Source organism: Aphelocoma coerulescens, chromosome 2 (assembly GCF_041296385.1).
Source record: "Aphelocoma coerulescens isolate FSJ_1873_10779 chromosome 2, UR_Acoe_1.0, whole genome shotgun sequence".
NCBI classification, from domain to species: Eukaryota; Metazoa; Chordata; class Aves; order Passeriformes; family Corvidae; genus Aphelocoma; species Aphelocoma coerulescens.
Genome location: NC_091015.1, coordinates 13,455,465 through 13,468,677, shown reverse-complemented (window position 1 = coordinate 13,468,677; position 13,213 = coordinate 13,455,465). Strand labels below are relative to the sequence as shown.

General features: G+C 41.3%; 1 long non-coding RNA gene across 2 annotated transcripts in view; it reads right to left on the bottom strand.

Annotated features, from left to right (window-relative positions):
- LOC138106242 (uncharacterized) overlaps positions 1 to 13,213 on the bottom strand; it is a 35,573-nt gene that overhangs the window by 4,159 nt on the left and 18,201 nt on the right. The gene's annotated exons all lie outside the window — the stretch shown is intronic.

Here is a 13,213-nt window from a genome sequence, read left to right as displayed (position 1 = left end):
CCTGTTAGACATGGAGTTAAACACACTCCTGCTGCAAACACATGCTATCACTCCTGCATAAATATTTGCTCCTGAGCAAAGTCCCGTAGTACCTGCAGAAAGCCTTTTCTAGGGCACAGGCCAGCAGTCAAGTGTCAAAGCATGAAGGACCAGCAGGGAATGAGTTACACATTTCCTTGCAGGGAGTATGACCAGGATACACATGGACACCTTCACTGCTGCTGCAGAACTACTCACTGACAACTTCCAAAAATTTCCAAATACGTGCTATGACCAGAACCAAGTACTTGGAAGAGGAATGGGGCAAAAGCAGACAACTGAAATTTGAACACTGCTTTTAAGATAATGACTTAGAGAAGACAAAATAAGAAAAAAAGAATCGAAAAAGGTGAGACATGATGTTGTTTCACTCTTTGATTTCTCTTATTTTCCTTTCATTAACCTCAGAATCTCCTTTCTTCCCCTCCTCTTTCTCTATTTTATTCTCTTTTCCATACCCAATCCAACTTATCCTTCCCTCTCACATCCTTTTATTGCCTTCCCTTCTTCTTGTCTTGCTTAAAAATATTTGCAGCTGCTGAAATCAGTAAAAAGGAAGACTCACATGAAATAGGAGAATCCCCAAGAGCTAAAATATATGACAGATTGTGACATGCTACCAGTAATCTAATTTATTCAAGACTGAAAAAATGATGACAGTAAACGCGTAGGTTTTCCAAAATTCAGTACAGTGTTAAACAGCATAAGGACGTTTTAATTCCTCTCAGAAGAAGCCAAACAGCTTAAATTGATCTGCAAAGATTCCAGATCTGTAATCGAAGCCAAACTGTCTTCTCCAAAACAAAGTCAACTAACTAGCCCTAGCAGAGGTAGGCTATCAGGCCCATCAAGGTGCAACAGGTGAGAAGAGCTGAAAGCAGTGACAACAAAATCACTTGATAAGATCATCTTTTGGGTTTTAATCTGTTGTTGACTATGCTAACACGTGGAATAGAGCACGCTGGAAGAGTGTCTCTGTGGAGAGCAGCAGCAGAACAGCTTGAGAGCCACTGCTCAGAGCCAAAAGAAGTCTTCACTCAGGTCTCATCTTGTTTCACTGGGCAAAAAGGCCCTTCAGCAACTGACATACCAGAGCTCAAGGAAACACTTAGGAGAGTCTTTAAAAACCAAGATTTCTCACACATTATAGTTACAGAATGGTCTTCAGGACCACACCTGAGCACAGATCCTGCTACTGTCAGCAGGGGCTATGTGTTCAGATTTGAGAGAAGAATTTAAAGCAGATTAATTCAGACATCCAAACCAAAACAGATAGATCAGATGGACAAGATTAGCTCTACCAATCTTCCTGCAGCCAGAATTAGCAACTCAGGAGCCTTCTAATTTGCCAGAAGTTCACACTGTGGCTCCACACTAACCCAGCTGACGCTGCACCTCCATCTATCATGTCATCTGTTCTAGGATTTCAGTTTATTCTAGGTTTAAAAACTCTTCCTTCATATGGAGTAAATGTGCATTATATATACCTCAATAAGTTGTCTAAAGTTTATTTTCTCTTTTGGAAAAAAAATTATTACAAATAAGTTACAAAGAACTTAAATTATGTCTCAAATTGATGAGTTGAAGTACAGAGAATCACTAGTATGGGATACTGCTTCATACAAAAAGACAGTGGAAATAAAACATGGATATTGGTATGCTAGGGCGTTATACCCAAAGAAGCTATAATTGCTCTCAAGGACTAAAAATTGTCTTTCTCACACCATGGAAATTACAAGCTTACCTGTTTCCAGCACAAATCCAAAACACAGCCCATGCTAGATACTGTGAAGAAAATTAACTCTATCCCAGCCAAAACCAGCACACAGGGGAGCCAACAAGGAGTTCAATTATGTAGAGGCTGTTGCAAGAATTCAATCATTTAAATCTGCTGGGGTGAAACGACTATTTTCTATCACGGAAAACAATTTCTTCTTAAGCTGTTAAACTGGTAACATGGTAGTGGATTTGTTTGACATAGGGTTTTGCAAATGTGTTTTCTTTCTCGCAAGATTTATCAATACATTGCTAAAGTTTTTTGACTTTTTTTCCTACAGAATCCAATACTTACTCCAGCTCACATCTTGCCATAAGAATGCAGCGAATGCTGCTTTCTCTATACCTTTTCCACCTGAATCAGATTTCAAAGTCTAAAGCTACTGAGCAGCGATGCGGAGGGAGCTCGTGTTTTTCAGTTCTTACTGTTGCAAAGCGCAGCTGCGATGGGCACGGGTACTTTAAACCTGCAGAGGAACAGTTTACCCTGCCTGAGGGTTTCTCCCCCTCTCTCCTGCAGGGTGCTGACCTCACAGGCAGATGACATGCTCTGAATCACAGCAGGGTCACTCACGGTGTCCGAAGGCACCTGAAGTGGCCAGAACACAGCAAAATCGTGGCTACTAAACCAGAGCAGCTCAAGAGCTTCTTTCTGTGTTGCTGACTTGTCCTTGCCCATAGCAGGACACAGAGCAGTCGCTACTTACAGCTTTGGGCTGCCTGTTTCGTGAGTCATCCTCCTTTCTGTGAGGGTGTCTGGTTTTGTCTTCCAAGATTAATTGCTCTGATATTTCACCCTGCTTCTTTCAGCACTGTGGGGAGCCATTACAGACAAGGCACTCTGTCTTGGCCAGAGCCTTTCACACCCTTTGAATTGCGTGGTTCGGGCAAAAGAGAAGGTGTTAGCAATGCTTGAGAGTCATCTATTCAAGTCTATCCATCCAAATTTTCTGCAACACTAAATATTCACCACTTACCATTTGTAGCTCTCAACCTGATTTAGATCTAGCAGGATTTTTTAGCATATTTTGCATGTACCTGACCTCTGCTTTCACCTGTTCTCTAAGGTTTGCTTTATTTTTCCCTGACTGCAAGCAAAGTATGTGAACTTTTTTTTTCCTATTAGCCATGTTCTGTAAATGTCTTATGGTTTCTTTACAGGGTACTCATTCCAGAAATGAACTGTCTCTGCATATTTTCATATATTTGGCTCTTTACCTGTGCTTGAAGCACCTAAGTTGTATCAAAAAATTGAAAAAAGTGTATTATACAAATTTACCTTGTACTTTGATGTTTTTTAGTTCAGTCACATAAGCTTTGAAATTCACGGTGAAATGGTTGATTTGAATACCTGTACATGTGCAAGGGGAAATTGGTAAAGGTAAGGTAGTCAATGTGACTGCTCATACATTACATGACTTAGGTCAGTACTTAAACCCTAATATTTGCTTAGAATTACACCTCTGCCACAAGGCCCACTGGTTAAATAACAGCCTCATCAGAAAGCTGTGTGCAGGGAGTGATTTTTTCTGATAAATGTTCAGTTTAATCTCATCCTCTCCATCTTCAGTCAGCTTCTTCTACTCATGCACCTGTTCAAGACTGGGTTTTTTTCAGACAAGAAACATCTGCTAGGTATAGATCTCTTCTTTCTTCCATGCTGCCAGACACCCTGTTTTGCACAAAGCAATTACCTGAACTTGTTCTTCTCTTGTGATGACTGTGAATTTGGACTCCTGCTGTTCATCATGAAAATATTTTATATATTCTGCCCATTTTTACAGGACAGCTTTGTATTCACAGCATCTTCTTGCATTTTTAATTATTATGCAACGAATATACTTTCTTGTCTCTTTTAATGTCTAGAGCTTTTAGGATACAGTAACTTTTTCTAACTTTTTCTAGTTGCATGTTTCTCTGTTTCATCAGATCTTAACTTCACCTGTTCCCTTTGACATTTTTTCAACTTTTCTGTATTGCTTATGAAATATTGATATTCCTTTTTCTATTTTTGTCTTTCCTCTTTTTGTATACTGATCCATGATATATTCAATAATTCACAGCTGCTTACTAAAAAAATCTTTTCATCCCTAATGCAAACACAAACACACGCCCAGCTGAGGGATGTGAGAGCTGTGTACATAACGCCCTTGCAGGAGCTTCTTTTCGTTAACATTGCAGCTCTGGTCTCCCATCACTACCATGATTTCTCTTTCTGTTCATCTTTTTAAATGCAGCTCTTTTCTCCTTTGGTAGTTTTCTCCTCTCTAAATATTTCTTGCAACCAATCACCAGAGTTGAGAAATAGCCATCCCTGCAGCAAACCACAGTCCTCTGTGGCCTCAAATTTCTTCAGCTACTAAAGAAAAGGTAAAGCTCCCCTTTAATCATGGTGCCCACAGAAGGGACACAAAACCAAATATCCAAATGCATGGGCTGAGTGAGGCCTTTCCCTGAGTCTGCACAGGTGGAAGCAGGAAGGATCCAAGCCTTGTCTCTGCAAATACAGAAGGATAAACTCGGCTGCAGCTGTTGGCATCGTTAGGAGACTCTTGTCACTGGCAGCAGTGGAAGTAATTGTAAAGCCCTGTTTTAGTGCGTGGGAGGCTGGAGATAATTTTAGTGATGGTGAAAAGTGCCAGACTTATCAGACATAGAAGATGTTGCTCTAGATTTCACTTGTGTAGTGCTTTATGTCTACTCTAATGCAGTGGAACACGACATTACTGGTTTGACTGGGGGGAGGTTGATTTAATAATTGTTAGCACACTTGGTTTGCAGCACTATTGACTAGGCAAAGTTTTCTCTTCACAGAACCAGTACTGTATAGGCAGAAGGATTAAGAGCATCATTTTGCTGGTGTCTGCCCATTCTGCTGTGGAGTCAGCACTTCCATGCACACAAAATTATTCAATATATCTTTGGTACCACAACTAAGCAAATTAATAATCTTTCTTATACATCAAACCAGGGAAGTCATTAATTTGTTATTGGAGGGCACAAACTCAGCTCTGAATAGTCTTGTGCTATACTTTCTTGGAGACAAATACACTTTTTTAGTATTTACAAACTCTGGAAATGCTTGGGAAAAAGTGCATATTGTATTACCTTACTAACCAGAGACAGGATAGTTGTTTGAAACATAATTTATTTCTTGGCTTGCCCCACAGTATTTTGATAAATATAAAAGTGAAAACCTTAAACAAAGAGATGAAATGCAGTCTATTTTTGTATTATTGAACTCTGGGGATTTTATTGAAGGGGAGAAGAATAATATATTGTTTTTTTCACTGGAACTTCCACTGGTCAAAGAACACCACCCAGCCATTGGCTCTTTTGGAATTGTTAGTCAAAGCTTGTCTTATGTGAAAAATAAGACATATCAGAGCTTCCAGTTTCATCAGCCACAGCAGAGAGTGTTGGTGGTCATTTTCAGTAAAGGACAAAGCTTTCAGTCCAACACCCTTCATTTATGAGACAGCTTGTACAGTACCACAGCATTTTCAACTGACCTTTAGCATCCACAGTGGAGTGGAATGGATGCATCATGAGTCTGATTGCCTTCACACTGCACAAAAATTTGGCTCACTGTCCTGAGGCTCAGTCTCATATTCATATTTGAATATCTGCTCTGAGGATTACACTGCCTATCCAGGAGTAACTCACACATCCAGGTAGTCCTGCCCTCCCTGGGGCCAGATGTTCCTCTGGACTCCAGAGCTTTGTTCCACGAACCGCCTAATCCAGTTTACACTTCCAGCTTCTACCAGTGAAGATTTCTCAGCAGTCATTTTATAGAAGCATTTCACCTGATGATGAAAGACACCTGGTAAGGCACCCCTGTCCTCGAGAAAATACAGTTGGACACCTCCCTGCCCAAAACCTTAATCTATTATCTCAAGCATCTGCTTTTTCTCCTGCAGTACAGAGAACAACAGTGATTCCTGAGGCTGATAGGATCAGTTTTCTTCTTCCTCTTGGCATCTCTCTCTCTGGCCAAAATCTTCTGTTGCCAAAAGCACTGTAGACACCAGTTTTGGACTGTCTACCCTACCTGCCTGCTCTCACCTCTCCCTAGCAATGCGATGATTTCCCATCTGACCATGTTAATATCTGTAATCAAGTGGGTTGAATAGGAAGAGGAGCTGCAACTCTGCTTTATGACACACAGCTTCCATTCCATGTATGACTACCTAAATAGAGACCCATGTAAAAAGATTTGTTTCTTTAGTATTATTTTGTAATGTTGGATTAAGAGGGATGGGAAGTTCATGAAGACAAGAAAGCAAGCAATAGAAATATATAAGAATGTAAGGACCTGAAAAAAAGCCTCACCAATAGGCTTGAGTGAGCCTGAAATAGGATTTAGATCTGAAAAACTGTTGCTGCTTAAGACCTACCCTATACTAGTGGAAAACAAGGCTTTGATTATAAATAAACAGGACTGTGCCACAGACACACCTGATTTCATCACCAGTTTCTCATCAGACTGTGAAATAACCCACAGCACTGAACTTGACTGTTCATGTCAACCAGAAGAGTTCAGCATGTTTAAAAGATAGATAACTGCAAATAGTAAAAATCCTTAGCAGTAACTTGAATTCAGACAATTTTAGTAACTACTTCACTCAGCCTGTTTTTGGATCCAACCAGAGCTGGCAGAAGAGAAAAAAACCTCAGCTCTGGGAGCCAAGGGCAAAGAAACAATGTGGGGAACAAAATGAAAGTTACCTCATGAATGGCAAGTTTTGGCTTGCTTCTAACTGCAGTAATAAGAAAGCAAAGTGATTCACTCTGGCAAAGTTTTCCAGCTTGAGGAGCTTGAAATAATACGACCGCCCACCACAACTGCTGCCTGCGAGTGAGCTCAGGGAGGGGGGCAAGGGCAGCCCGAGAGTATTGGGGAGATATGGGAAAGGGAGAAATGGAAAGTTCATCTTCAGCAGAGTAAATGTTGGCCTGCTGGGGAAGTGGGAAGAGAGGTAGTAGCAATGGCATTACATTCTTGTAAAAATAAAATTGAGTAATGATGGCTTGTTCTGTGAAAGAAAAAACATTCTGCTCTTTCACAGAGGTCGGGACATGAATGTTTGTGTGTGCCACACAGCACTGCACCTTGGAGGAATTGCCAGGTCACCATATAAAGTCTTCATTTTGTTAGCTGCTGAGGGAAGGTATATTTTAGAGGCAGGTAGGAAGGGTGGCATGACCTACCTGTGGCAGGCTAGTCACAAAGTGAAAAAGAAATCAAAATAAAACCAATATTGATTTTCTGCCTGAAAGTGGTTAATATTTATCTAGATGTTCAAGCTGAATCAGGCTGAAGCTTATAAAACCTTGGCCAATCAAAGCAAGATTTTTCAACAAACCTGTTAACATTTTTCAAGTACAGACATGCTGATACAACTTAAAAGAAAGGTACAGAATTGCAAGTCTCATTACTGTCACTTAAATAAAACCTCCAAGACAATTAATTACATGTGTATACTTTTAACTTTGTCAAAATGTATGCAATAGGCAATAAATTTTATTTTCTTAACCTATATTTAGGTGGGCACAGCAATTTTTTTTTTCTTATTATTACTTCCAAATCACTTATCACCAAAATCGTACTTTGGCCCCAGGCATTTTCCTCATGTCTTTCTATTCTGTAATTCAATGACCACAAAATTACACGAGGTTAACTACAGAAAGATTAATTTTAGGTTTTAACCGTTTCATCTTGCTTGGGTGTTTCTGTCTGTGGGCCATCTGTGCTTGATAGCTTGATACCCACAGTCCATTTACCTTTCTTAAGGGAACTTACATCTTGTGGTTTCAATCCTTTTCAGTGTGCAGATCCCAAACAACTATCAATGGGGCTTTTGATGCTTCCATAAAAATTTGAAGCCTACTGACAGTAAGTGGGGAGTTTTTTACCTGCTACTTCTTAGTGGTAGCGCCTCAGAGGTCCACAGACCACAAACCTAATGCTACTGAAAGCCTCTGTAACTTTCACAGACTTACTCCACCTGTTCTGCAAAGGAGCCTGACTTTAACCTTGTATTAATGAACAACACTAAAGTTGTGGGCAATGTATGAACTGCATGGGACCTGAAGTACATCAGTAATTTGAAATATGAGCTTTAAGAATTGTATATAGGCTCTGGTTTAATAGAGGTATGAATAAATGCCAAGGTCTATGGTTGTATCCAAAACTCATGTTTCTAGTTCCTTCCTTCCTGTTCTTCCTAGTTCTTCCTAGGCCTCAGAGTTCATTGAGAACCATTTTACAGCCCGGGTGTGTGAAACTTCACTGCAGCATGGTAGGACAAGCTCATGGAAGAGAGTCCTCCTCCTGCAGCCTGCCTAGCCCTCTGGCCCTGAACAAGGGTTTTCCTCAAGGGTTACTTGAACCCCAGCAAGAGCGAATGAGCTGAACCCATGGGTAATCGAATGAGCAGCCTCATCAAAAAAAAAGAAGGTTTGAAAAACTCATGCTTTGAAAGGTCCTGGTCACTGACATGGAAGTTTTTCTCCTCTGGTGATGTTCCTCTCTGATTTGTTTTTAAACGTTTAGGCAGCTCTCTGCTGGTACAGCTGCTGCCAGAGTCCTGCCAGAGGAGCCATAATTTCTTAATAGCCTCCACCAATGAGCTGTCGTATTAACAAAACAGAACAGAAAACGTAGTTGTAGAGCAGGCAGATGTAACCTGAGGCTAAGGAGGTAGCCACTTGTAGCACCTTCTCTAACGTGGCCCCAGAGGAAACCTGGAACCGGTGCACCCAGGAGCAGGTGGGATGTGACCCTCCCTCCTGAAACCACCAAGTTTCTGTCCTCCTACTTAGACACGTAGAGCCAAGGTTCAGCTGTGCACCGAGGCCAGCCAAGGCAGGCAAACAAACCCAGATTTCACGTGTCCCATTCACTTCTGAAGAGGGGCCTGACAGTAATACATTGACAAGCCAGGCCATCAGCTATTCAAGACGATCAAGAGCAGTGACATTTCCACATTTTCAGAGCTCTCAATAAACATAGCTAATTAAGTCTTGCATCATCTCTGCAGTCAAACACAAGTAAGTATTCATCTCCCCTTTTGATAGAGGAGGAAGCTGAAGTCTGGGGGGTATTTAGGGCTATGGAGTGAGTCACTGGCAGAGCCAGAGATATTTTAAGAGCTGTAAGCTCCAAGATCACCGCCTTTTCATTTAAGTTATTAGACTCAAAAATGCCTCCTTCTCCATGTGAATGATAAGGAAGATATTCTCCCATTACCAGTAAGAACTGGATGACTTCTTCCTCAGTGTGACACCAATCCTGGAAGTATTATGACTTATTTGCAGAATATTTCTTATTTGCATGTACTATTCAGGTAGGAAAAACAAGAAGAGGTGATAGGAGGGCCCTGGGTCTCCTAGGCATGGCTGGCATACGAGACAGGGAGGGTTCATAAAGTGCCCTGCTTTCCTGCCAGCCCCTTTTCTGGCTGCCTCCTGCCCTGCAGACAGTAGTGTCTGTGGCTCAAGATGAGCAGCTGCACTGAGTGCCTTTCAAAGTCTATAGAAATAATTCTTGCCACGTAAGTGCTACAAGAAGACACAACAGGTGGATGAAAGAGAGAACTGTAGAAGTTATCAGTGAAATCAGCCTCTCTCAGGCCTTTTTTCAACTTTAAAAAAAGCAAGCCCATTTCCAAATATAACATGGACACACAATTTCATTCAAATTTACTAAATGGATGTCATAATTAGGATTCAGAGCAATCTAATGTACATATAATTATTTACGGACAAAGCAGTAGGTGTGTGCATGGGCGTCTGAAGGCAATGACTTCTCAAAGTGAGTGTTGCCTAAACTAACCTGCCCCAACTTGTAACCATGCTTTTTCCAAAGCAGAGCAGTGGGCCAGCGTGCTGGGCGTAGCACAACGGGAGAGTGCAAGTCAGAGATTGGAAAGGTGACATGAGGATCACTTTTCTATCACTCTAATCTTGAGGTTATTTTCTGAATCTCCTTTTTCCTTTGGCTCTGGGAACATCTCAGTGCTATAAACCCAAAAGGTGCTCAGGAGCAGCATCCTGGGAAGGCATCTCCCTGAACAGTTCTGAGTATCTCTGCTCCATCTCCCTGACTCAGTCAGGAGCAGCAGGTAACAAAGGATCAACAGCAGCCAGGACTCAAATTCCTACAGGACATTATTCCCAAAGAAGAGCCTTTCCAGGAGCAAATAAGTCACCTTTATGGAGAAATAGAACAGCTATATTGTATTAGATTAAATGGTTTAATGTAAGTTGAGTGATATGGCTTCAGACAAATTCTACCCTCCTTTATTTCCTGGGGAAATAAAAAGTACACAGGAAGTTGTGAAAAAATGGTCAGCACACTTACTAGCAAGCTGTAACATAAGTTGACATTTTTACTTTAAAAAAGTACTATAAACTTTTGGAACTACTAAATATTACAGATAAATGCATGTGCTGACAGTTACTCATGTTTCTGTATTTAGAATACTTATCTAAGCTGGGCATTTTTCTCATCAGCTGAATTTCATCAATGGCTGTGATCTGGTATGTTATTAGTTCTAAGCTGGCCAATTCAAAAGTAGCTCTGGGTGCAATTCTGTTCCCGGGTGCAATTCTGCTCCCAGCAGCACCATCTCTAAATCTGTATTGCAATCAGAATCCTTGTTTACCAGGTCAATAGCAGGAACCTGCAAGCAGAGTGTGGCCCAGGCTACAAGAACACATAATACATGATTCTATAAATACCACCTAGATTCAAATACAATAAACAGTAAAATAATACTTCTCAGTCAAAAGACACCTTTGACTATGCAGTTTTATTCATTAATGTGTTGCACACATCCTCTCTGTTAACATTTAAATAGCAATTTTATGCTGAATCCTCATCCTCCAATCCCCATGTTTTGCTCACTCCTCCTTTGTTAATTCATAAGCACTTTGGAAATACACTGCTGCCACAAGGCAGACTAAGCCAACACATATGCATAAGAACATGAAACCTGCCATATTGTGTCAAGAACCATGATCTATCTAGCTCACTATTGTAACTCCAGAACTAGGAGCAGATGTTTTGGGGAAGACTACAGAAGACAGAGTATTTCTAGTGTGAATCTCCACATGGCATTTCTTCACAGCTTCCAGCACCACATTAAATATTTATATGACTGATGTAATATTACATTTTTCCATGTTTCCAGATCCCGCAGTGCTAGAGGATAAAAAGAACATTCTAGTGCAGACTTAAAACCTCCAGGCTAATCATAATTAGGCCATCTACTGTCATTCTCACCATCAAACTCTGCACTGTCACACTCGTTTTCTTTAGTCCATTAAAGCAATTTGATCAAGAGACTGGATTAGTGTCCATAAAACACTGGGAAAACCATAGTAAAGAGGGCATAGTCGCAGTTACTGCATTATTTATACATACAAACCTCCCAGCTAACATTGCACATAGACATCTCTTTCCAGGTATCAGCCCAGTGACCTTCTGCTCAAGGGCCCAGGAGGCAAAATCCTTGGCTGTCTTTTTATCCAACCCTTTGACAAAGTTTGTGGTTCTGTCTCAGGGCACTGAAGTTTAGCCTGTGGGCCTAAGACTGTTTCACATTCAAGAAAATATTGTCGATCCCATGGAGGAAAACAAAGGAGCTGGGCCAGTTTATAACCATGTATTTGTTTGCAAGGGCACATTTTTACGAATGTGCTGGGTTACTGCAGTACATCCCAAATCCCAGCAAATAAAAGAGCTACAGTGAAGGGGGATTGCAAATCACATTTTCCAAGCCCCCTGGTTTTCTTTGTGAGAGCAACGCTTCCAGCTCCACCCAGCAGCAAAGTGCAAGCACATGACACAGTGACAACCTCGATGCCACCAGATGCTGGGACCAAAGCTTGGTGCTACCAGAACAGCTCAGCTCCCTCAGAGCGAGGGGGACGCCCCATGCCTCCACCACCACCCCACAGCTCCCGCTGACACCGGGCTGCTCAACTCCTCCTGCTCCCCTCAGCCCTGCTCTCTCAAGAGTAGGACTCGATGATCCTTGGGGTCCCCCCAACTCAGACTGTTCTGTGATTCTCTCGAGGGAGTCCAGCCTCTCTGGCTCTCCCTGATGCCACTGCCTACTCTGCTTTTCTCCAAAAGCCTTTGTGGCAGGTGATGCCACTGTGTGCTCTGGGCCACCCACACAGAGCCGCTCTTACCTCTCCTGTCATCTTTCCTGTCATCTTTCCTGTCACCTCTCCTGAAGAGGTTTCTCCCGGGACCCAGCGAGGTTCCCTCTGCAGGGTGGGGTTAAGGGACGTCCCTAACTCCTCTGCAGGGCTGAGGAAGCCCAGAGATAATCCTGGTGGAGCCAAAGCCTCGCTGGAGCTGATCCTGCCCATCTGCTTTCCCGAGTCATTTTAGACGATGATGACTCTAGAAAGAAGCTATGCCCTAGAAAGAAGCTGAAGGGCCTAAAACCTCATCAACCTAACATACATGCATTTCAAGGATCATATCTTCTGCTAGGTCTCATTGTAAAATTAATCTTTCTTGTAGTATTTTTGTTTGCATTTTTATCATATTATTCTTTCCTGTTATGCTTTGGAAAAAATCTGCCATCAATGAGCTCTAAACTTTGGATGTTTACTACAAACTTTACTTTTTCATATAATCTGGCTCTTTTGGAACATAAAACAGGAATTGGCTGTGATTGGATATGTTTGTGAGGAACTGCCTTCCTATTCCATAAAAACAAATACTGAAATTATCTCCTAAAGAAATGAAAGCATGAAATGAAGCAGCTCCTGTCTTCTGAGCTGACTGTCTAAGATTTTCTAACATTGCCCACGTTATAAAACCTCTGACAGGCCCTTGTTGAACATCAGTGATTTGTTGTATATAAAAGTTTTATAAGTTTTAAAATCAGACTGAAACAAATACTTCTCTGAAATGAATGGCAAGTCCTACCCTTCTGTGGGGATTTGTCTCTAAAAGAGGATGCCATGTGCACACTTCTTGGTACAGATGGTCAGATGGTTTCTTTACCAGCTGGGTTTTCTTTCTTGCTGTTTCTCATGTATCACCATCCTCTCCACTGCCTGTCTTCCATTTCAGCAAATGGACTTTCTTTAAAAGGGTTTCTCCTTTGCAGGTTTTATTACTAGGAAAAGATTGCCATCATACTTCTAATATCCCATATCACCTTGAGATCTTCTAAAAGATAATTTTCTGCCTCTGTCTCATACAGCAAGATCTAATGTCTCCTCTGTCACTATTACTTGTCACACCTTATTGCACACTCTTTGCTGTAAATCATACTCTTATGAATTTAAAGAAACACAAAAATATTCCTTCATCTCTAGATTTTCTGTGCTCCTCCTTTTTGTTATTATTTTTCTTATTTCTCCT